A 27481-nucleotide genomic window follows, 5' to 3' on the forward strand; every position below is an offset into this window, starting at 1 on the left:
GGATTTCATAACTTATTTAATGTACTGATGTGTCTATATATAACTCAAGAATTATGTATAATAATTTTTTTTAATCTAAATCTTTTGAAATTTGAAATGTTTTTATTGAATCCAATACTAATCAACTGTATAAATTGTATATTGTTAGATATATAAGTGATGTGGCTGCGGTGTATCAAAGAAAGATACCGTACTCGTAAATGGACATTTCTAACCCCTTTGCACTAACTCTTTGTTTTGCAAACATATAAGACAATTTCTTCATTTTCAAAGTTAATTTCGCAATAATGTAAATAATAAGCACTTATATGAAGTTATCTTTTGTTCTTTCATTATGTATTCTTATATGTTCATGAATCTCCAATGGGGGGGGAAATAAAGAAAGAATGAATGAATGTCCTATCTATCGGGCGTACTCTGGTGAAGTGCGAGTTACATAACTGAATGAATTAATTAACTAATTTTCCTATTCGTATTTTTAGTTTAAGCTTTTTTTAAAATTCATTACAAATTTAAAAACAAGGTTATTTTGAATACTTTGCCCTTGAGAAAACTATAATTATGTAATACATTTGTATATATTGTGCAATGTTTATAAGATTAATTCACCCTTTAAGAGTGAATCATGAGAATTATATCCAGTGGGTCTTGTACGTGATTGCTTACTCCAGTAAAAACTATTTATCACATGCAATTACATTACACGCTGTCGCAACATTTGATAAAATTATGCACTCACTTTCTTAAAGTACCTCCGTCCAATAGAGCATTTAATGTACTGAAAGGATTCGATTCCTGACATGTAAGTTTACAAATATTTTATTTCATGGTAAAATAATAATGTTAGAAACAGCTTCTGTGCTAAATTTGCAATTGATTTAATATTTAACGACACAAAATTAGGTTGAAGAAACATTCAGAATTAAAGTTTTTCTTATATATTTTCTTTCAAGAAAATATGATTTATTAGAATGCAAAATTTTTAATGAATATTATTTGTTCTCTCTGACACTACCGCGAATATTGGCGAAAACAGAATTTATTTAATCTTGAAATAATTATTTCAAAAATTGTACTTCTCAAATCAGTAGAGGTCATATCGTGATTATTTGTTAATCGTTAATCAATACATAATTAAATTTATGCCAATATTTGTTTCATTATATTTGTTGATAATTGTTTTGATACTGTGAAATCGCTAATTTACTTTGTGTGTGGGGGTGGGGGTGGGGGTGTGGTTGTTAATGTTCGTTCTTTTTTATATATCGAGAGACCAACCTCCATTCACGAAATCGAATCCCCGCATATCCATTATTTTTTTCTCGAGCCTTGAAAATCTGACTCACGAAAGTATGTGATTTCGCGGTATTTATTGCTCGCATGGCGCAGTGTTTAGAGCGTCTGCTCTAGTGTTGCGAAGTAAGGATATGTGGAACGTGGAGACCGGTCCTTGGGATGAGACCGTAGAAACTGAGGTCCCTTGTCGCAGTAGGTGCTGGCACGAAAAAGATCCCTCCCTGCTCAATGGCCCTAAGTGCCGAGTATGGGACAGAATTTGCAGCTCTCCACCGCAAGTGGTGGCGTCCCCATTTGAGTGAAAAATTCTTGAGAAGGACGTTAAACAATATACAATCAATCAATCAGTATTTATTGTTGTTTTATATAAATTAACTACGGAATATTCGATCAACTTTATCAGAGGACTCACGGTAGATGTGACTGGGAGACAGGCGATTCTTGCTCCCCCTTGATATCTGATCCCACCTTTGATATTTTCGTGGGTCCGTTTTGAATTATGTCAAAGTCAAAGATTCGTATTGTTTGTAGATTTTCTAAGATCGATCTGTGTTAGTTAATATACAGATATTCTCATCTTCTAAATTTTAACAATCAAAAACTTTCGATAAATGTTTAAGAAGATGAACCTAATTATGTTTTTTGTTCAGAAGTATATTACAAATACACAAATAGAGATGAATATTGCTGTATTTTTTGCATTGACTTGAAAAAGATGGATTCAAGTTTTGACCACTTCAATGATGTATGTCTGCATGAAAATCGCAAGATATTTTTTTACATAATTGTTCTTTATTTAAATTAATGTAATATTGATAATTCTGATTACTGTCACTTAATGTATATATATATATATATATATATATATATATATATATATATATATATATATATATATATATATATATATATATATATATATATATATATATAGCTTGCAAAATTTGCAAGTTGACATAAAGCATAACGCCATTACAAAAAATAAATTCCATGTGTATTTTGCTAATTGGGCGTGCAAAAGTTTCAGCATTCAAAACCATTACATGATAAGGGGGTCAAATGGTTAAGTCATTTTTTTATGTCATAAACAATTTTAAACGCCGTGCAAATGCAATAACACAGAAATATGGCTGAAATATTGCTGAGTCGGCGTTAAACAATAATAATCAATCATGATTATGAAATTATTTTATGCATATGCTGCGTGCCATACCTGCAACTTGTATGATAAGCATATTTCGAATTAAACAATAATAATAAAATATCATTTTAAAGTTTCTGCTGGTATAAATAAGTATAAATGAATAACGTTAAATTAATTTGCATGTTGAAAATAAGCTATCAGATCTAAGCACAATTTGTCCTTTTTAATAGCACATTGTCTTATATTGTACATTGTACTGAAGTATGCCTACTATTTTGCTGGTCATTATGGACCCTGTATCATACACAAACACAAACTTTAAAAAGAATGAGAGGAATGTAAGAGAGAGAATAACAAGTGTCATGAATTAAATTTTGAAAAGGTACATAAAATGTTTTATAGATGTGATAAAAGTTTAAAAACTTTTAAAAGCAATATCTGTCTATATGAATTTGTTGTTCATTTACAAATCTGTCAACGAGCGTAAGAAATATATATAATTTTGATGTATAGGAGGCTCATGAATCACAATGCTCACCTAAGTAACTATGAACATTTTGTTCTATATCGCCCAAAGTAATCCCAGTCTAAAACCAGGGGTCCTGATTTAAAGAAATTGAATTCATATTACATGAGAATGCTTCCAAACAAATATGATATATCATGCTGTTCTTATAAAGAAAAATTCAAAGAGAGCTTTCACTTAAGTTTCATCTTTCTTTTTTTTTGTCCTGTGAATTAGATTTTGAAAAGAAATTAAATGACTCATTTAATTTTCATTTCAATTTCTCTCCTTTTGATAAAGTTATTTTTTTCTTTTGGACAAACATAAATTCAAATAACCTGTCCATACTCTGTGTCAGTTGGCTGATGATATTGTCCAAGTGGTTCTTAAAAAGACTATGAAAAAATGAACATTTAGATCACGACAATGACATTTTAGATCAGGAAATGTCACATTAAATAACCTTCGGCTCAGGTGAGCTAATTACTCGATTTGCTAACACTCAACATCCTTAATTGGTAGAATAATATAAACACGTTTGTTGTTGGCAAATCTTTAAATGCGTAAGCTTAGGAAGATGCGCATTATATTCTATGTTTTAAGAAAGAAAAAAAACACGCCCTTATTATAAATTTGAAGATTAACTTCAGGAAAAACTATTTACAATTAATTTGTTCATCTGCTGCAATTTAATCAAACTCCCTTTTAATTCATGTTTTGACCTTCAAATTTTACATTTTAATGTATTATTACCGTATATTTTATTTGAGGACAACATATCATTATACACCTTATTGTCCCCCGCTTGAAAAGTGGGGGATATTAATTTGGGTCTGTTCGTCTGTCCGTCCGTCCGTCATTCTGTCTGTCTGTAACGCTTTCGTTTCCACACGATTTCTCAAGAACACTGAGCTTTCGCAATGAAATTTGGCTACAACTCCCTATGGACTAAAGAAGAACCCTATTGATTTTGGGGTCAAAAAGTCAAAGGTCAAGGTCATAAATTCTCAAAGTCTGTCTATTATAACACTTTCATTTCCGTGCGATATCGCAAGAACCCTTTGAGCTTTTGCAATGAAATTTGGCATAACAACCCCCTGTGGCCTAAGGAAGACCCCTATTGATTTTGAGGTCAAAAGGTCAAAGTTCAAGGTCGTAGGTTTATACATTCTGTCTGTGTACAACACTATACCTTCTGGGCGATGTTTGAAGAGGATTTTGAGCTTTTGCAATGTAATTTTATACCAAAACTCCCTAGGACCCCTCTCAAAGTGTCCCGCTCCGTTTGTTTTATTAGTATTTATTGTATTACATGTCGCTATTTTTAGCACAGGGGCATGAGGAGAGTTATTACGTATAAAACAGGTTCTCGGCGGACTTTATATTCTTATTACATCTATTAGAACTGTTTAATAAAGTTTAAATTAGACAGCATGCATTGTGTAAAATTTTGACAATATCGAACGTGAATATATACATGTATGCGACTTCATTTCTAGCATTTAATTTTCTTTTCTGTCAAGCAGTTCTTTGGTCTAGTGGAATGTGTCTCGCTTCACTTGTTAGAGGTGCCGGGTTCGAATCCCGGCCGAACCATGCATTTTCTTTTTTTTTTCGAAATACTTTTTTTTTAATAAATGATAGCATGTGAAATGAAAAATTTATGAGGTCGGGCTTGCACAAACTCATAAAATCATCATTACAGTGTGATAAAATTAATATTCATTATAAAAAGGATCTTCTATACACAATAAAAATAAGCAATCAAATCTTTATATCCATATTTGCATATTTTATTTGGTTCATTATACATGTATACATTTAATACTTCTACAATAATGGCATAATAATTCAGTCAGTGGGGATCCGACTCGACCCCCCCCCCCCTTCCCCCGAACTGCGCATGGTTTACTTTTTCCCTCAACGGGGGACACAAATTCTCTGAATTAGCTTGTTTATATACAGAAATCATAGCACTCTGGCATTTTAAATAAAGTAAACTGCACGTTGTTATTCAAAAATAGTTATTTTGTTATTCAAAAACATGGATAGCACATTTAGATGCAAATATTGATGACTATGCTATTTCGATTGAGGGGTTTTCTACAATTTTTCGCAAAGATCGTAACCCATATGGGGACGGTACTCTAATTTATGTATCTTATTCACTTCGAGCCATAAGACGCGCTGACCTTGAAACTTTTGAACACTGAATGTATTTTTGAAAAACTTTTTAATGCTTTTTTTCCCGCGCTTTCAATACAATCACATGTAAATACATTTATCAAAATTGCACAGAAAATTTTTCACACCCACCCACTTTCGCACTTCACTCACACTTACATCAACAATATATCAATTTTTGCAAATTTCTACACACTTTATATGGATAAAAAAGAAAAATAACAAAAATGTATGCTACATTTGTTCTAAATATGAATGTATATTGATAGAAGTTAGCGACCCTGTATGTAATATTTACCTTTGCTGTCTGTATCGGCCTTCGAATTCTGAAAAATCCTTTTGGAAAAACAAAATGTGGCCCATTGAAAAAGTTTCTGATATATCCAACAAATTAATAATCCTTGGAGACTTAAATGTAAATTTTTAGCTCACCTCAACGAAGTGTTGGAGCTTATGTAATACCCTCGGCGTCGGCGTCCCAGGTTGAGGTTAAGTTTTTTGGAGCTGTTTTCTTTTTAAGTACTTCTATGCCCTATATTGATTAGACATGCATGGAAGATGCTTCTAGTGTGTTTCATTGTACCAGTCAAAGTTTCAGATGCTGCAATTTCATGGAAGGAATGACCAGGTTAATGTTTATGGAGCAGGTTAACATTTTTGGTGCAGTTTTTGGTGTATGTCTCATTTCCACGGAACTATAAGCCCTATGTTGACCAAACTTGCAGGATGATACATCTAAGGATGCACACTACTAGGCTTGCTTCGGATGCTGAATCTGACCTACATGTATATTTTCCGCATGAATGAACAGGTTAAAGTTTTGGGTGCAGGTCTTATTTCCAAGTAACTATAAGCCCTATGTTGACAAACTTGCATGGATGATACATCTAAGGATGCACACTACCAGGCTTGCTTCGGATGCTGAATCTGACCTACATTTTTCGGTTGAGTGAACAGGTTAAAGTTTTTCGTGCAAGTTTCATTTCAAAGATACGTACTATTAGACCTATAATGACCAAACTTGCATGAATGATACATCTTAGTATGCATACTAGCAGACTTGCTTCGGATGCTGAATCTGCCCTACATTTTCCGGATGAATGAACAGGTTAAAGTTTTTGGTGCAGGTTTCATTTCCAAGTTACTAAGAGCCCTATAATGACTAAACTTGCACGGATGATACATCTTAGGATGCATACTACCAGACTTGCTTCGGATGCTGAATCTGCCCTACATTTTCCGGATGAATGAACAGGGTAAAGATTTTGGTTCAGGATTCATTTCCAAGTAACTATGAGCTCTTTAATGACCAAACTTGCATGGATGCTACAACTAAGGATACATTCTACCAGGCTGGCTTCGGATTCTGAATTTGACCTACATTTCTGGATGAGTGAAGAGGTTGAATGTTTATGCAGGTTTCATTTCCAAGTAACTATGCGCCCTATGTTGTGCAAACCTACATGGATGATACATCTTAGGATTCACACTAATGGATTTGCTTCGGATGCTGAATTCTACATACATTTTCCAAATAATGGACCAGGTAAAAGTTATGAATGCAGGTCTATTACCAAGAAACTATAAGGCTTATATAAAACAAACTTGTACAAATGATGCATCAAGGGATGAAAACTCTCAAACTTGCTTCAGATGCTGAATTTTAATTACATTTTAGTAATGAAGATTGAAGAACTAGTTTGAAGTTTTTATATAGGTCTATTCCAAAGTATCAGATCAAAATTGCATAAATTTTGCATTTTTGGAGGTACACTCTTTGTTGGGTAATTGTTTGACTTTGCCTTGCTTAAAGACAACATTTGTTGAGGTTAGCTCTGTAATCTTTGATTACCTATGTTTTAGATATCCCACACTCACATTGTTAACGAAATTTTGTCTCAATATAGCCTTTGTAATATTGTCAATGAAGCAACGAGGGTCACGAGTAGTTCGAGCACGCTTATTGACCCAATTCTGGTTAGCTCGGAACTGTTCGTAATTTGATAGGCTGATAATTTCATAAGCGATCATACAGGAACAAAAGTCTATGTTATATCAGATGTTATCCAAAATCAATCATACGAAAGAAAAGTTTGGTTATATAAACATGCAGATATGGATAAATTGAATTCTCTTATTGAAAATACTGACTGGAATACCCTTATAAGTGAGGCACCGGATATAGATAAAGCAACGAACATTTTTACATCAACATTTTTGAATATTGAAAAGGTATGTATTCTGAAAAATCGGTTGGAAACGTCAGAAAGATAAACCTTGGTTTGATTCTGATTCAGTTCTGCGTAAACCATTTAGAACTAAATGAAAATAGATTACTTAGTAGGGCTCAGCTAGAGGACAAAAAGAAACTCTGACTGGGAAAAATATAAGAAATGCAGAAACAAGTTCAACAATATGAAAACAATCGCGATCGAAAACTTTAATAAAAATATAGAACATCACATTACAGATGCAAGTAAGAATAATTGCAAAATTTACTGGAATTAAATCAACTACAGATATTCCTCCTCTACAGTATACCTCTGTTAATGGTGATGCATGTGTTGCTTTTTCAAATGAAGAGAAAATAGATGGTTTAAATGATTATTTTGCTTCTATTACTTGTATTGACGAAAGCGACGCTATGTTACCGAATTTCTTTTCTGTGTTCAATAGCACATTTGATACAGTCTGTATTTCTGATCAAGAAATTAAAAATATTATTTCAATTCTTCCTGTTAACAAAGCAATAAGCCCAGACAATATTAGTCACAGAATTTAGAAATCCACAATGTACACTATTGTAAAACCATTATGTTTATTGTTTAACATTAGGTGATTGTATTTTTTCCTGTAAATGGAAAGTTGCTAATGTACTTCCTTTATTTAAGAAAGATGATCCTTCCATTATGTCTAATTATAGACCTGTGTCATTGTTAAGTTGTATTGGTAAAATAATGGAACGAATCATATTCAAACACTTGTATAATCACTTTCGTGATAACAATCTTTTTTCATAAATACCAATCTGGATTTTTACCAGGTCATTCCACTGTATATCAACTAATAGAAACATATGATACTATTGTTAAAGCTATCGACGATGGTGAAAATTGTTGCATGATATTCTGTAATCTCTCTAAAGTATTTGATCGTTTGTGGCATAAAGGTCTCTTATTTAAGCTCAGAACTTATGGTATAGAGGGAAATATGTTTCACTGGTTAAAGAGTTACATAGAAGGTAGACCACAACGACTATTATACAGAAACTTGTTATCTGACGAAAAACCTATATACGCGGGTATCCCTCAAGGCTCAGTGTTGGGACCTCTATTATTTCTTATATATATGTTAATGACTGAAGAAATGATAAGTTTTTTGTAGATTATTTGCAGATGGTAACTCCCTACAACAGTCATCTAAAAATGTCAATACTATCGAAAACAAACTGAATTCTGATCGTAACAAGCTAGAATTTGGTCGAAAAAATGGCTTCTTAAATTCAATCCTTCTAAAACTAAAGCAATATATTTAAGCTGAGAAAAGGTGTTATTCATCCTAAACTCTTCTTCCAGCAAAGTCAGGTAGAATTTGTTTCTTCGAATAAACATTTAGGGATTTTTTTCTCACAAAATCTCAGTTGGTCTACACATATCGATACCATATTCTAGCTAATGCGTATAAAAAATGGACTTGTTAAAAAACTTAAATTTGTAGTCAACCAGAAAACTCCTTCACTCATGTACACAACCTTTATTAGGCCACAGTTAGAATAGGCTTCCGTGGTGTGGGATGGATGTAATGGAGGTGACAGCAAAAAATTAGAAAAATTACATTTATAGGCTGCTAGAATTGTCACCAGCTTAACTCTTGTAGCCTCTAAGATACACCTGACTGATATAATCCCAAACTTAAGCTGAAATTCATCAAGTTAGAGTATGAGAAACTCGCATAACTATAACATACCCAAATGCAGATTGCAAGCTTATAAGTCAACTTTCATTCCCCTTGTTATTGATGAATGGAACTCATTACCTCTTAATGTAAGAAATTTTTCCTCGTTATCTATTTATAAAAAGTCTATTTCTTGCAATAAACAAATACCACCCTCTTACTTCAGTTACGGAATTCGACGCTTAAATATGAAGCATACGAGGCTTAATAGCGATCTTTTTCGATGTAATGTAATTTTGAGTCCCCTATGTTCTTGTGGAAGAGTGGAGGATACTCATCATTATTTCTTCTCATGTAAAAAATATACAGAAGCTAGAAAAGAATTTTTTGACAATTTTTTGCGAATGGGTAAATTGCAAACTGTCGATACTCACACTTTACTTTAGGGAGATAAAACGTTTAATGATGTTGAAAAATGAATACCTATTTTCTATTGTACAAACTTTTATGAAAAAGTCAGGACGATTTCGTTGATACAATAATTACTTCTTGCAAACTTTATACAGCATGTGTATTACATAAGGAATGTATTCTAATGTGTGTTGCTCTGATTTATATTATGCTTTTCTGTGTTATTTCATTTCATTTTAAGCTGAAACCCATGTATGTAAATAGGTTTGGTATAATTCATGGATACCGAGTATCTGAAACATAATCCTCTATCGTGTTCATGTTCTTCTTCGCCCTATAACTATAGTCCGGCTGGACACGTTATTACAGGTGACGTAAATATAGTTAATAACGAGAACCTTAGATCACTTATTTAAAAAAGGTCCTAAATATAGGGAACCCCGATCCTTCAACTGGCGTCTGAATTTCATAAATATTATGGATTCTGTTAAAAATAACGCCAGACGATGGGCCAGATATGAAAAAGACGACGTTGACACCTTGTCAGAATAGATTAAATGTATCAGATCCATGTTAGAGTCGCGTATTAAATTATTGAGGGGCAATATGAAAGCCATCTATCCTTCTGTGTTCATTGATCCAGAAGTGAAAAAAGAATTAGATAGATTACATGATCAGTACGTACTGGTCCCTGTCGACAAAGCAGGTAACAACATTGTCTCTGTTTGTAAGGCTTATTATATAAATTGTATTTTAGAAGAACTTGGATTTAGTTCTAAAAGTGGTAATCCTACTTATACTCATACTTCCCTTTCTAAGGAAGAAATTCTTCAAAATCATATGTCAGTTTTAAATATTTTTAATATTCCACGGAGCCAAAATGAATTTGAACTACCCTTTATATATTGGATTCCGAAACTTCATAAAAATCCTTACAAACAAAGAATATTAAGATACATTGCGGGTTCCAGTAAATGTACAACCAAGCCTCTTTCGTTACTCCTCACTAAGATATTGACAATAGTGAAGGAAAAACTTCAAGAGTACAGTGCAACAATATATTCAAGAAGTGGTGTCAATCAGATGTAGATACTCAAACATTCCAAAGAACTTTAGGACAATTTGAAATCACAAGATTTTACCAAAATCAACAGCTTAAAAACTTACGACTTTTCAACTTTAAATACAACCATTACCCACGATAAATTAAAGTCCAGGCTTTTTGATATCATTGACAGCTGCTTTTTCAATAAAAATGGAACTCGTCAATGTACTTGCCTGGTCATTGGATCTTTTGCAAAATTATTTTGTTAAAACGCATTCTGATTGCACACACAAGTATTGTGAAGTTGACATCAAAAAGATGCTTGAGTTTCTGATTGACAATATCTATGTGGTTTTTGGAGACCAGGTATTCCAAAAATCTATTGGAATTCCCATGGGTACCAATTGCGCTGCTTTATTAGCAGACCTATTTTTATATTCATATGAAGCTTAATGGTAATCTAACAACCAAACTATATGATAAACGTGATGACTTTAACTTTTCTATCGTCAGCTTCCCTAAGTTAAGAGGCAATATACCTTCATCACCTGCATACGGAGTGTATATATATCAGTTGATATGCTCTACGTATGAACAATTTCTAAAACGAGGTAAATTATTGACAAGCAAGTTAATGAAACTAGAATATCAGCAGTCTTGTTTAAAGTCATCATTTCGTAAGTTCTATGGTCGATATAATGACCTTGTCACCAAATACAATTTATCAAACTAATTGTTAGTCCATAATTTATACACTGAATTGACGACGGATTTTTCCGTTATTTCCCGATCATGACAAGGATCACACGGGGGTGTGACCGGTCAGCAGGGAATGCTCACTCCTCCACGGCACCTGATCCCACCTCTGATGTTTCGGAGGTCCGTGTTTGCTCTGCTCCTTTTTATACCCCCGCAAACGAAGTTTGGGGGGTATATAGGAATCACCTTGTCCGTCTGTCCGTCTGTCTGTACAAAAGTGTCCGGTACATATCTTTCTTATGGAGGAACGTTAGAATCTACTACTCCATACAAAGATTGCCCATGACCTAAGGCTGTGTCATGACCTTGACCCAAGGTCATTTGAGGAAGTTCAAGGTCAATGGAAGAAAAAATTCATAATTCGTGTCCGGTCCATATCTTTGTAATTGATAAACTTGGTAGGTTCTAATTTCACACAAATATTGCTTATGACCTAAGGGTATGTCATGACCTTGACCCAAGGTCATTTGGGGAAGTTCAAGGTCACTGGAAGAAAAATTTCATAATTTGTGTTCGGTCTATATCTTTCTTGTGGATAAACTTGATAGATTCGATTTTCACACAAAGATTCCTCCTGACTTAAGGATGTGTCCGACCTTGACCCAAGGTCATTTGGGGAAGTTCAAGGTCACTGGAAGAAAAAATTTCATAATTCCTGTCCGGTCCATATCTTTCTTATGGATAAACTTGGTAAGTTCTAATTTCACACAAAGATTCCTCCTGACCTAAGATGTGTCATGACCTTGGGTCAAGGTCATTTGGAGAAGTTCAAGGTCACTGGAAGAAAAATTTCATAATTCGTGTCCGGTCCATATTTTTCTTATGGATAAACTTGGTAAGTTCTCATTTTACACAAAGATTGCTCATGACCTAAGGATGCGTCATGACCTTGGGTCAAGGTCATTTGGGGAAGTTCAAGGTCACTGGAAGAATTTTTTTTTAAATTTGTGTCCGGTCCATATCTTTCTTTATTATGGAAAAACTTGAATCTACTATTTCACACAAGCATTGCTTATGACCTGAGGTTGTGTCATGACTTTGAACCAAGTTCATTTATGCAAGTTCAAGGTCAGTGACAGAAAAAGTTCATAATTTGTGTCTGGTTCGTATATTTAGTCTATTTAGTCTTTTTTATTAGGCTGCGCCTTCGTTTCATTTATAAAAAATATAAAGAGCAATCACATTTGCACTAAAAATGTATTAGCATTTCTCTCTTCTCTTAGATCCATAAAATATTCATGATTTAGCACTTCTGAAAAACCCAGCCGGGGGGGGGGGGGGTATTTTGTCCCGTTTGGACAGTTCTAGTTTTGTATTGTTTTATGGACTTTCGTATTGAATACTGTTTATTATCTCCATATCCTTCTTCATATGTAGGGAAAGGGCGTATTTAAAAGTTTTTAGTACTGTTTCCCAATCCAAATTATAACGTATATAGACAATAAAATATGTTCAAATCAAATCATGGATAGCAATCGTACAGTCAGAAATTTCGTCTCTGCAAGTGATAAACTCGCTTGATTAGAATTGGCTGTTTGATTCCTGAAAGTTTACCTCAAGCGAGTTTATCGCCGGCAGAGACGACTATAAAGGGTTGTGAGGTGGGTAAAATATACAGATTGGTTAAAGAATGTGTCTAGAATCAGGAAGTGAACTGTAGTTGATTGACCAATGCTAGAAAGTGGAGAAATTCTCCCTAGCAGTGCGCCAAAAATCTTGCGCCGTAAATTGCACCTTTTTGCATTACGGTATCTGTAGCGTTATGATCAAAGAATAATATATAAAACCATAACGCTATAGTTCTGCCGCTAATCAATTGAACAACCGAAGTCCGTTGATTTTCTTTCAGATTGTATATAACTTCAAAATGAAAATAAAGATAATGAAGATTTATAATTTTTAAAAGGAATAATAGAAAAAAAAATATCAAATAAATACTTAGGTCCGGGAAAATAGAAAATTATTTTAGAAATGTAATGCCTGTTAAATGGTCAAAAGATGGAGATGGGAAAAGCGTTTGGTCCTTAGACCCGGAATGAAATAAATCACCGCTTAATAATTTATATTAGATTTGGAACAAGAGAACTAAATGTATCAATATATTTGAATGAATTTTGCTATTTGATTTCATTCTTTATGAAAATTAAATAATTCGGAAACACGGTACTTAAACTATTGTTCTAGTTTAAAATGACCCTTTTTACAAATAATATGTTGTTGTTTCAAAGAGAAAATATCTTCATCACATTTTAAAAATGATAAATTATAACATTGACTTTTTAATTGTGTAAAACAATACTTTACTTCATCTTTTGACTGATGGTATGAGATGAGAAATTTATCACTTAAAATGCATGTATATATCTTTTAATCATTCCTTGTTGATTGATGTGTAAATTCACAATAGAACACTGACCCTTTTCTATTTCAACATTTTCCTACGGTTTTCACTTTCTGATGATTGTGGGTGCTGCAAATACAACGGCATTTAAATGATTTACCTGAAGAATCAGCAATGGTAGAAATGCTTTACCATGGAAAAATTGAATTTTTGCACTATCATTTTTTAGACCTTAGAAAATTAAGATTAATTAATTTCATATCCTTGTGTATGTGCGTGTATACTGTGATTTAAGTAAAAATAGATACCCCAAAATTATAATAAGGCTCTTTTCATTAATGTTTTAAAATGCATTACTGACCGTCTTTCTTTAGGTTGTTTTAAACATTATGCAAGCTATGCTTATTTTGCTTGCTTCCCATGCTGACTGTCAGCTATATATAATTCTTGAAAACCCCCGTGATGTTTCTTGGAAGATACTCCATCCTTTTTTCCCTTAAAAAAACCTCTTTTTATATTATTTGTCATATTTTTTGTCTATGAATTTTCAAAAAATCAAAATTTTAATACATCAAATTCACTGCTGTTAATAATATTGCAGTGTATAACACACAAGATATTGCTGATCCGAAGGAGAAACTTTAGGTGTGCTGTGCAGCAATTTGAGAAGTGATGCAAATCAGATAATTTTAAGAAACTTATGGAAAATTTTAAATCACAGAATTTCATCAAAATCAATAACATAAAAACTTCTAAACTCTATATAGTATATACAATCATTCCTCGTGATAAATTAAAGTCCAGGCTTTTTGACATCATAGAAAGCTGTTTTTCCAATAATTGGAATTTGTAATATACATACCTTGTCATTGGTCATGTGCATATTTATTTTGTTTAATTAAGAATACATTCTTATTGAACATACGCGTATCTTATTTCATACACAAGTATCTGATTTTACACAAAAGTACTCTGATGTTAATATTAAAAAGATGCTTGAGATTCTGATTGACAATATCTTTGAGGTTTTTGGAATTCTCATTGGTACCAATTTTACCCCGTTATAAATACAGACCTGTGTAGATCTATTATTGTAGTCAAATGAAGTAGAATTTATTTTAAAATTATCTACAAGAGAAGAATACAATACTTGCTGTGGCCATCAACTCCACATATCGATATAAAGACTCGCATTAGAATGGTTTCTCATATGTCGACACAATATATCCCCGTGAGCTTCAACGAAGAGATACGTATCAGAGTCTGACACATCTGTTTCACATTTAGATATTTTACTAGAAAAACACGTTAACGGTAATCTAACAACCGAGCTCTATGCTAATTATGATGATTATAACTTTTTAATCGACAGCTACTCTATAAAATCAACTGATTTGTATTATTTGAATATAATTTTGAGCTTGTATCCGTTCATTATCTCCATATTTTTCAGTTACCAGAAAAATTTATTTATGATAATCTATCAATTAAGCTTTTTGATAAACGTGATGACTTCAACTTTTCAATCGTAAATTTCCATAACCCATGTATAGCATAACACATTTATTACCTGCATAGAGGGTTAATATCTCTCGGTTGATTCGATACGCTAGATTATGCTCTGCTATTGACAAACAGTTTGATGAAACAAGAATATCAACATTCTTGTTTGAAGTCATCATTTCGGAAGTTTTTTGGTCGATACAATGATTTTTTTTCAGCAAATACAGTCTGTCGATGAATCAAGTGCTTACTGACTTTTTCATACTAATTGTTAGGCCATTATTTACACACTGAATTGTCCACGGATTTTTCCCCCGTTATTTCCCGATCGTGACAATGAAAACACGGAGGGTGAGAATGATCAGCAGGGGATGTTCACTCCTTCATGGCACCTGACTCCATCTCTTAAGATTTTGTGGTCCGTGTTTGCATTGCACATCAATGGACTTTGAGCTCTATAACTTTACGTTAGCTCCATATATCTTGGAGGGTTTGTTTTCTTTATGAGATGTACGTTTAAACGAATTGGTCTTTGGAATTAAAATCTCTAGGCCTCAAGAACTAAACAAAGATGGTGTACATATTATTTAGCTGGATATCTATATGTATGTTTATAAGTATTACTCAGAAAAGCACGCTAACAATTACATATACATGTATATACATGTAGATGCATCTACTGAAAAAAAATAACACCATTAACATTTATTCCTTTTTATTCAATATTTTATAAAAAAAGAGGTAAAAATAATTATTGCCATATATGTGTATAAATTTCTAAAGTTTTTTTAATCTCATGTTACGGAGAGTTATTTAACCAAAGGCATTGTTTTTAGTCTAACAATTAATGGTATGGTAATGGGTGCTGAAATTCATTGCTGATTAAAGAGGTCAAAGTTACATCTAAATCTGACGATTATATAATAAACTCTTTTTAATATGTTTCTGTAAAATTTCATTTAACTATATGACGACTGTAAGAGTAAAGAATAACAGAGTCTATGTAATTTTTGAACGCCCCTCGTATAATTTTTGTTTTCAAAAATTTATTTGCAAACCATTGTACATTATACACCAGTAATTCGCATAATTATTGTTTTAATACAAGGAAAAAGAGACAGTGTTATGTTTGAAAAGATCAAGGAATGTATTCTAGACTATGGATTTAACCATAGCGATCTTGATGCATTAGCTCAGCTGTGTGTGAAATTCCTTATATTAGGATGGTATCAAAATTATGACCTATTTAAGTCGTTTATATGGTTTAATTGTTTTGCCTTTTTAAAAAGTGTTTCTTTACTTTTATTTGAGTTCAGATCATAGTTTTAATGTACCATGTTCATGTATGTACAATGTGTCAAAACAAAGATTATGAATTGACTACTTCTTCAACAGTATACACCATTGAATAACTAGGTAATTTACCTCGTTAAAAGAGGAAATAATCCTTTAAAATGCAAATTAAAGTATCAAAAACATATGACTGGCACCATCTGAACATATTGTCGTAAAGGTAATCCTTTCATATATCCTTACATCTTCCCATTATATATATTTTTTTCAATTTCAAAGATTTGACAAAATGTTACCCAGGGATAAGTGCAAGATTTTTCTGTCAGAACAAAGCAAAAACGCAAATTATTAAATTTTGAGAAAATAGATTTTTTCAAAAGTATGTTTTCAAATAAAACGATTTACTTTAATAAGCAAATCCAAGATGTTTAAAGTTCTTTCTGTGTAATTCTGCGTAATTCTTGACTTGTACTCGTTGTTGATTGTAAGCCGTATTTAAAAAAAATTGATTCCTTCAACTATCTAATATAATTTCAGTGACGTGGCATCATTTTTGATGGGTCATCAGAGAAAATTCAACTTAAAAAAACACTTGACAAGCAAAAAAAGAGGAAATTTGTCCAAACTCGAAAATCCTGTTTAGTGTGGGAATTTGACTATACTGCAATAAAATGTTTTAAATAAAAGAAATAAGTCTGCTTTTGAAAGAAATGCCAATTATTTTTTAGAGAGTGGAATGGCCCACTGTAATGGTCAGGTCATGTTTTATTACTCTTGTTTTATTGTAAGTTGATTATGATTATAATCATGTGAAGATCTGGTATATTATGAATATACATGTATAAGTATAAGGACCCTTTTGGAAATAAGCACTTGGCTTTCCTGGGTTTCCCTTGGATACAAATGTGCAATTTATTAAATGTCGTTCGAAAATTGACTAATTCCGACATTTTACAAATTCTAATAAGAATGTTTAGCTCCAAACTTTTATATACATATCTTAATATTATCTTGTCAAAATGCATTGTAACAACGTATATAGTATAATAAATATCTATCTATCTTAATCATGTTCTAATTATAGAGATATTAATCTCCAAAATGTTTCATTGTTTATAATGTTATAATGCAGATGACATGGTATTATTTTCCGATTTTCCTGAGTTGTTATATGAAATGCTGGATGTGCTTTATTCATATTGCAATGATTGGAAATTGTCTATAAATATAAGTAAAACTAAAATAGAGGTAAAAATTATACCTTTACGCTCATTTAGGACTTTAGAAAGTTACCCTAAGACTTACATTTTTAAAATTTATTCAATTTTAGTAAACATTCAAGAATAATTAAAAGAATGTCTGACAAATTCATTTCACATTAGCGATTTTATGCATTTTAATTTTTTTTCCAAATTGTAAAATTGTCACTTATATATAAGATGATTTCAAAGACAATCATAACATTAAAACTACTCATCGATAAATGAATTGGTAGAATAAAATGTCTTCAATTTTATTCTGAATTGAACAGGTTGGAATATTTTAACGGACTGAAATTTATTGAGCCGAATTAGAATATACTTAATATCTTAAATCGTTACAAAAGAGTATGAACATTGAAATGTACACCTGCATTGAAACATTCCAACTGATATTTAAAGGTACTTGGACACAGATTTGAAGTTCATTCTGTTATGGGTCAGAATAACCCTAAATGCCAGCAAAGATCAATCACACAGTTTAAACTTAACAATAATTTATTTACAGTAATATACAAATCATTAAGTACAAACTTAGCAAAAATCTAAAAATACATACATCAGAGTGTCCGTTGCTGCACACAATGTCCTAGTGAAATTATATCCCAGTAATACCTCAATGATGCTTATACGACAAAGTATATCTATGCATCGAATTGACAGGGTATTTATACAGTATTATAAATCTAGAATATTCTAGAAATTGTTAAAACATGATATTACTGGAAAGTTCTGGACATACACAAAGTTCAAGAATGTTCTAGAAAAAATGACCAAACATATTGACCACTCTGGAATGTTCAAGAAACTTAATGTTACTAATAATAGACATGATGAAACAATACAAATACAACACACCTCACAACACCTCCCCCCTTAAAAAGTTTGAATGTCAATGAAAAACTTAAATTGTAAAACATATGTACATTAATACAAAAATCTAATTTGTTTATGATACTCTGGACAAGGCATCTGCAATAACATTGTCTTTGCCTTTGATATGCTTAATTGTTATGTTGTATTCTTGTAACAGCAAACTCCATCTAGTCAGTCTTTGATTCTTGTTTGACAATTTATGCAAAAATGTCAGGGGGTTGTGATCCGTATATACTGTATATATCCCAATTCTGTTATGGGTCAGAATAACCCTAAATGCCAGCAAAGATCAATCACACAGTTTAAACTTAACAATAATTTATTTACAGTAATATACAAGAATTGGATGCAAAGTAACATTCAAATAAACATCAAAATGTTGTAAGGCTAACAACAAAGCAAGGCATTCCTTTTCAATGGTGGAATACTTTTGTTGACATTTTGTAAGTTTCTTTGAAAAATAAGAAACAACTCTATCTACATTATCACTATGTTCTTGAAACAAAGCTGCCCCGATTCCAACATCACTAGCATCAACAGTAAGCTTAAATTGCTTAGAAAAATCTGGAGTTGACAGAACTGGGTTGCTCATAAGGACAGATTTGATTTTATGAAAGGATTTTTCACAGTCCTTTGTCCATTCAAAGTTAACCCTCTTTTGTAAAAGATTTGTAAGTGGACTAACTACTGAGGAAAAATTTGGACAAAATTTTCTGTAAAACCCAGCCATGCCCAAAAACCTCATTAATTCTTTCTTGTTTGTAGGAATCGGGAACTTTGCAATAGCTTCCACTTTAGCCATTATGGGTGTAACATAACCTTGACCTACTTTATGACCTAAATACTCTACATAAGCATGACAAAATTCGCTCTTCTCAAGATTCACAGTTAAGTTTGCTTTAGCTAAAATGTCAAATAAAGCACGCATGATTCGAAGATGTTCGTCCCATGTGTCACTGTATATGATGACATCATCAATGTAGGCCTCGCATCCCTCAAGGTCTTGAAGAAGGGAGTGAATCATCCTTTGGAATGTAGCCGGTGCGTTTTTCATGCCAAAAGGCATTACTTTATACTGGTAAAGTCCATCTGGTGTAGCAAAAGCAGATATTTCTTTTGCTCTTTCTGTTAACGGCACTTGCCAGTAGCCTTTCAACAGGTCAAATTTACTGACAAATTTTGCGTTTCCAATATTGTCAATACAGTCATCGATTCTAGGTATTGGATATGAATCAGTTTTGGTAACAGAATTCACCTTTCTAAAGTCTGTACATAAGCGGTAGGTACCGTCCTGTTTTGGTACAAGAATACATGGTGAGCTCCAGTTACTTTTACTAGGTTCAACAATGTCATTGTCCAACATGTACTGCACTTCCCTTCTTAGGTACTGCAATTTTATTGGATTGAGACGGTACGGATGTTGTTTGATAGGCAGAGCGTCGCCAACTATAACATCATGACAAGCTGCATTAGTTTTCTTTGGAACATCCGAGAAGATTTGATGATACTCATTCATCAAGTTTTTAACTTGTTCTTTTTGGTGAATGTTCAAATGTCCAAGTTTGGCATCAAAATCAGCCAAAATTTCTGAGTTTTTCAAGCGGACACTCTGATTACAATCTTTCTCATTCATCTCTACACTTGTATCACTCTCAATACAATTTTGAACAGTCTTAGCGTTGGCTAAAGTGGAAACTGGTTTTACAGAATTTCGGTCACACCTTTCAAAATACTCTTTTAACATGTTAATGTGACAAACCCGTTTCTCTTTACGTCGACCTGGTGTCTTAACTACATAGTTTACATCACTGATCTTGCTTTCAATTTCATAAGGGCCATAAAATCTGGCCTGTAAAGGATGACCAGGAATAGGTAAAAATACAAGAACCTTATCACCTGGCTTAAACACCCTATTTCTGGCATCTTTGTCATACCACATTTTCATTTTCATCTGAGAACTCTTCAAATTTTCTTGTGCTAATTTACAAGCATTGTAAAGTTTTTCTTTGAAATCAGACACATAATCTAAAAGATTAAGAAAATGCGACCACCTGACGCTTCTCCAGATGAAGTGTGGCGTGTTGTTCACCAGATAGTGGTCCCAGCTGCTTATCGTCGAGATGTCATGAGTTTAGCTCACGATACGCCTATGGCTGGTCATTTAGGTATCAATAAGACTTATAAAAGGATTTTGAGTCATTTTTATTGGCCTAAGCTAAGAAAGGATGTTTCGAAGTTTTGCAAGTCATGCCATGTGTGTCAGATGGTAGGTAAACCAAATCAGAAGATACCATCTGCTCCTCTCCAACCCATTCCAGCTTTTGAAGAACCGTTTAGTCGAGTGTTGGTGGATTGTGTAGGACCTTTGCCTAGGACTAGATCTGGGAACCAGTATTTACTTACCATTATGTGTACATCAACTCGGTTTCCTGAAGCCATACCTCTTAGGAATATAAAGGCAAAGAGCATAGTTAAGGCCCTAACCAAGTTTTTCAGTTTTGTAGGAGCACCCAAGGCAATTCAGTCGGATCAAGGCTCAAATTTTATGTCGGGGTTGTTCCAGCAAGTCATGCATGAGTTGGGTATTAGGCAGTATCGATCAACTGCTTATCATCCTGAGTCCCAGGGAGTGCTAGAACGTTTTCATCAAACCCTAAAAACAATGCTGAAGACCTATTGTTACCAGTATGAGAAAGACTGGGACGAAGGGGTTCATCTTGTGCTATTTGCTGCACGAGAAGCAGTCCAGGAGTCTCTTGGGTTCAGTCCTTTTGAATTGGTGTTCGGTCATACAGTTAGAGGTCCTTTGAAATTGTTGAAGGAAAAGTGGCTGACTGAGACTAGTGAACTTAATCTTTTAGATTATGTGTCTGAATTGGTAGAATTACTGCTAGTCTGAGATCTTGATACAAAATTCTTTTTATGAGACAGAGCATAAGTATCAGATATGACTGCTGCCTCTTCAAGAGTTTTCACATTCTTATCTTCTAAATGTGTTTTCAAATCTTGAGAAACACATTCCTTAAACTCTTCTACCAGGATGACTTGGCGCAAATTAGCAAAGGTTTTATCAAGTTTCTTAGATCTAAACCAATGATCGAATAAATCTTCTTTCTCTCGTGAAAATTCAACAAATGTTTGATTATCAAACTTTCTATACTTTCTGAACTTTTGTCTATACGCTTCAGGTACTAATCCATAGGCTTTTAATATTGCTGCTTTGACCTTCTCATAGTCTGAACTCTCAGCTACCCCTAGTGCAGAGTATACCTCAGCTGCTTTGCCAACCAGTACACTTTGTAACATCGTTGACCAAACATTTCGTGGCCATTTAAGATTCTCTGCGACTTTTTCGAATTGTGGAAAATATTTGTCTACAGATTTTTCAGAATTTTGGAACTAATCTGATATTTTTTGCTGCGTCAAATTCAGTTTTAACAACTGACGGTCCTGGTTGGTTCTGTAATTTTAATTTCTCTAATTCAAAGTTCATTTCACGCTCTCTTTCTCGCTCTTGTCTTTCTCTTTCTCGCTCTTCTCTTTCTCTTTCTAATTTGTCTAATTCAAATTTCCGTTCACGCTCTCGTTCTTCAAATCTCATTTTTTCCAACTCTACTTGATACTGAAATTCTGACATATTATAAGATTCTGATTTAAGTGTATAATCTGGAAGATCATATTTTCCAAAGATGTTTTCTTCTACTAGTTTGTTTGCAACCTTTATTCTAATGTCTTGCTTTCTCTGTGAAGATTTAACCTCTAACCCAAGATGCAAACCTAACGCGATCAAGTCATCCTTTTTTAATGTATCAAAAACCTGAACACTTGGTGAACTAAGAAAGTCTGTGACCGAAAATACCATGTTGATTTCTGCTGGCTTATAATCAAATTTAACGGTTCAATTAACAAAATTTTGACAATAAACTGCAAAAGTGCAAGAAATTCTTGATCCCGGACGAGCCCCCAATTCTGTTATGGGTCAGAATAACCCTAAATGCCAGCAAAGATCAATCACACAGTTTAAACTTAACAATAATTTATTTACAGTAATATACAAATCATTAAGTACAAACTTAGCAAAAATCTAAAAAATACATACATCAGAGTGTCCGTTGCTGCACACAATGTCCTAGTGAAATTATATCCCAGTAATACCTCAATGATGCTTATACGACAAAGTATATCTATGCATCGAATTGACAGGGTATTTATACAGTATTATAAATCTAGAATATTCTAGAAATTGTTAAAACATGATATTACTGGAAAGTTCTGGACATACACAAAGTTCAAGAATGTTCTAGAAAAAATGACCAAACATATTGACCACTCTGGAATGTTCAAGAAACTTAATGTTACTAATAATAGACATGATGAAACAATACAAATACAACACACCTCACAACAATTTTTTCTCTATAATATTACGACTTATATATTTTGATAGCATTTCATACAAAAATTAATTAAAAATCTTATTTCATTTAGAAGTTATTAAAACTTTTAATTTTTTGGCGGGTTTGATTGACACATCCTTGCACATTCAAAAATTTTAACTTTCTTCTTAATCCTTAGGCAAGTGGCAATCTTGTTGTGTATTAATGAAAAATATTAATACTATAATCCAGAAAATTCAGAGTAGACACGTTCGAAAGCAATTTAAAATAAACACACAAATATATTGTTAGTCCGTGCAGTTGTGGCAAGCAGACTGTGACGATTGAACGCACCCGGTGAATCGTAAACACCAAACAATAACAGGCTCTTGCCTAGAAAAACTGTGTACATAACACGAGTGTGATCGATTTGCAAAACTCGAATCATAACGAAAGACGATACTTGTGAAGGAGTTTTGCTTTCTAACATTTCTACTCTGAATAAAATTATTTTTCTAGATTTAAGTTTTAATATTTTACATTGATACACAACAAGATTGTCACCTTTCCTTACGATTATGAATAAAGTAAAAATTTGTGAAAGTGCAAGAATGTATCTATCAAACCCGCCAAAAAATTTAAAGTTTTAATAACTTTTAAATGAAATAAGATTTTTAATTAATTTTTGTTTGAAATGCTATTAAAATATATAAATCGTGATATTATAGAGAAAAAATGAACTTCAAATCTGTGTCCAAGTACCTTTAATAAAGGTTAACAGATCTGTTCATTGAACAAAATTGTTAATAACGGATAGAACTCTTTTTAAAAAATCATGGAGAGATCCTTATTAAAATTCATTTTCTCATTTCAAAACAAGCAGATCACATCAATAATTTTCTTTAACATAAATACCATGTTGCATTACTAGGACAGCATTTTCTTATCCACCTAAAGCCACAGAAAAATGTTTGAAGATATTTTTTTAATGCATATATCTGTATTATTTGTTAGATGAAAATTAAAGTCTTCATCAAATTCTGAATTAAACAGGTTGGAATATTTTAACGGATTGAAATTTATTGAGCCGAATTAGAATATACTTAATACCGGTATCTTAAATCGTTACAAAAGAGTATGAACATTAAAATGTACACCTGCATTGAAACATTCCAACTGATATTTAATAAAGGTTAACAGATCTGTTCATTGAACAAAATTGTTAATAACGGATAGAACTCTTTTTAAAAAATCATGGAGAGATCCTTATTAAAATTCATTTTCTCATTTCAAAACAAACAGATCATATCAATAATTTTCTTTAACATAAATACCATGTTGCATTACTAGGACAGCATTTTCTTGTCCACCTAAAACCACAGAAAAATGTTTGAAGATATTTTTCAATGCATATATCTGTATTATTTGTTAGATGAAAATTAAAGTCTTCATCAAATTTTCATACCTGAAATTAATTCAGGTTTGTTTTTATTTTGTGTATTTGTGTTTTAAAATCTTTTTTGCCTTAGTCACAACGAATATTCGGACACGAGGAAAACAAATCCTGGATTCTCCCCTGTATAGAATTAATCTTTCCAAAATGCACAAAAATCCTCTTGTTGTGAGGTGCACCAGCCCAGTTTGTCACCTAGCAGTATATACTGTACACCAAGATGGTATTAAATGACCTATCCATTGCTTTGCCTGCCTCTTTTACTGTTTAGTTGTCTTAAAGGAATGCATTGATCAGTGTTGATGGCCGATTATATGGTATGTCAATCAGCAATAAAAAAGAAGCGAAGCATTATACATTCTTTATTTTAACAGATAACTGAAGCAGTTCTGTGTGGTTTTCTGTCCTTGAATTTCGAAGCTGTGAAAATGCCTTCTTCGGTGAACTCTTGAAGACTTTAACAACATAGTTTGGAAACATTATCAACATCAACAGTAAGTGATTTAGTAAACTTTTTTTCTCTTCTATAAGAAAAGGTAAATGGTAGATCTACAGAGCTGTTTACTTCGGATAAGTTAATAAAATTATTATTTTGTATCGAAAGCAGCTTTATTTTTTTTAAATCATGAAAAATAACAATGTTCAAGCGAATGATATTGGCTCGAATACTTCAAATAAAAACTTTCAATATTTTACTAAATCTTTTCAAGTATCTCTAATTAACGGTCTAGTTTTTCTCGGTCCCATTAAAATTGTCTAATTTTACATAACCGGACAATAAAAAGGGGTTATAAAATCACATTAGATAAACATGTAATGAATGTCTATTTCCTTAATTCTATTTTAAAGAATAAATATAGCTAAGTCACGCAACGTAGCGATCAAGTCCTTACTCCGCATTTCTAGAGCAAACACTCTCGTCTATTTTTATGACTTTATATGGTATAAAATTAAACCTTGAAATCATTTTAAAAAGTAAATATTTTAAAGTATTTACTTTTCCTATGTACTACTCCATCAATTTTCATAATGATGTCTATAAAAGGCGACTAATAACAACTGAAGAGACATAACATAGTCAAGACTCAGGCAAAAACACGCCTTAGTATACTAATGTAACCCAAAAAATTAGGTGCCAAAAATGAGAGTTAATCTGGAAGAAAATCCAGTGAAAGTCCAGGGGCTCGTTTTACATCAGAAATTACAACTATAATACCAAAATCTAATTCTTGTCATAACATCTATCTTACACTGATTTGAAAATTGTTTAAATCTCTTTAAAATGATGTGTCAAAAAGTTAGAGTTACAATGAACACTTAGTTAACAATTTTTTCCAAGATTAATCTCTCCCCTTCAGCCTCACGTAACAAATTGTCACTGCTTATTCTACTTCATTTCTTTTTGCGTGACGGAGATTGGGTTAAAGGTACTTGGACACAGATTTGAAGTCAATATTTTCTCTATTATATAACGACTTATATATTTGAATAGCATTTCACACAAAAATTAATTAAAAATATTACTTCATTTAAAAGTTATCAAAACTTCAAATTTTTTGGCGGGTTTGATTGACACATCCTTTCACTTTCACAAATTTTAACCTTATTCTTAATCCTTAAGAAAAGTGGCAATCTTGTTTATTAATGAGAAATATTAAAACTTTTATCTAGAAAAATGATTTTATTTAGAGTAAAAATGTTAGAAAGCAAAACTCCTTCACAAGTATCGTCATTCCGAACTAAGAGTTGCGTACAGAGTTTAGCAAATCGAGCACACTCGTGTTATGTACACAGTTTTTGTAAACAGGGCACGAGTTCTGTTATTGTTGATGTTTATAATTCTACGGGTGCGTTCAAACGTCACAGTCTGCTTACCACAACTGCACGGACTGACAATATATTGCGTGTTTGTTTTGCTTTCGAACATGTCTACTCTGAATTTTCTGGATTATAGTATCAATATTTTTCATTTATACAAAACAAGATTGCCACTTTTCCCTAAGGATTAAGAATAAAATTAATTTATGAAAGTGCAAGGATGTGTCAATCAAACCCGCCAAAAAATTTGAAATTTTGATATCTTTTATAAGAAATAAGATTTTTAAATAATTTTTGTGTGAAATGCTGTCAAAATATATAAGTCGTAATATTATAGAGAAAATAATAACTTCAAATCTGTGTCCAAGTACCTTTAACGCATTGATAGGAAAAGGCAGGTACTTATAAATGGACAAACAAACATTTAACAAAGGGGTGTCTGACAGGTTTGTTCTCATTTTGCACACAGTGAAATTTCACGTATATTGAAAAAAAATGTGTGCAAAAAGAGACCTTGTCTAGGTGGAATAATTAGTTAATTGCTATAGTCTATATATTAGGGATGTCAACGAAAAGTCGACTATTCGACTATCAGTCGAATGAACCGACGATCGAGTAATGAAACGACATTCGAATATTAAATAAATGCAAGAAATAGAGGTGATTAAGAAATTCTCATCTCAAAAGTGACATAAACGTCATTCCTCATACCATTATATAGTATATGTCCTCAGACGAATAAGAGCTCAATTGCCTTCACAGTATATAAATTATTTCCTACATTGAACTTACGTAAAGTACAGTTAGTAATTACATACTGCGATAATCATTTCTCAATTACTGACCTTTTTTTGTTATTGTAGAAAATTATGCAGCTCCAAAATTCGAAAATTATTAATTGGACTTGTACTAATTATAAATTCATTATTACCTCTATGAATGTTCAAATGCTAGGAACAAACCATAGCCGTAAAGTTTTGAACCTTCGATAATTATCAAAATAATATTATTACATTTATAGCAAGGGTAATTATTAATTAAACACGCAGTATTTTACAATATTACCTGACGTGTGGATAATGTGTGTTTAACCCTCCCCTTATCCATTTAACCCCTCCCCTTATTCATCCATTTCATTATCTTATGTATTATCTCTGAGATTCAGTGTGCAATACAGGCATTTGATGTTACTTTTTACATAAATTTACGAAAAGGATATTGAGTTATAAATACACAATCGATGAGATCATATAAAGAAATGTTCCGAATAGTCGACTATCGTTCGAATAATGCAATCGAATGTTCGACTAAGGAAAATGAATAT

At 32.5% G+C, this 27481-nt stretch overlaps 1 protein-coding gene across 2 annotated transcripts in view; it reads left to right on the forward strand.

The window, feature by feature from the left end:
• Positions 1-671: 671 nt before the first annotated feature.
• LOC134270113 (uncharacterized) overlaps positions 672-27481 on the forward strand; it is a 38534-nt gene continuing 11724 nt past the window's right edge. Inside the window, exon 1 of one of the 2 annotated variants that reach the window (XM_062752291.1) lies at positions 672-802. The gene's annotated coding sequence lies outside the window, so the exon portion shown is untranslated. Of the gene's footprint in view, positions 803-24721; positions 24834-27481 lie in introns of those variants that run through there. The other variant, XM_062752292.1, reaches the window with a different exon arrangement.

This window comes from Saccostrea cucullata, unplaced genomic scaffold, assembly GCF_032062105.1.
Source record: "Saccostrea cucullata isolate Sc308-1 unplaced genomic scaffold, CSIRO_AGI_Scuc_v1 ctg5443, whole genome shotgun sequence".
NCBI classification, from domain to species: domain Eukaryota; kingdom Metazoa; phylum Mollusca; class Bivalvia; order Ostreida; family Ostreidae; genus Saccostrea; species Saccostrea cuccullata.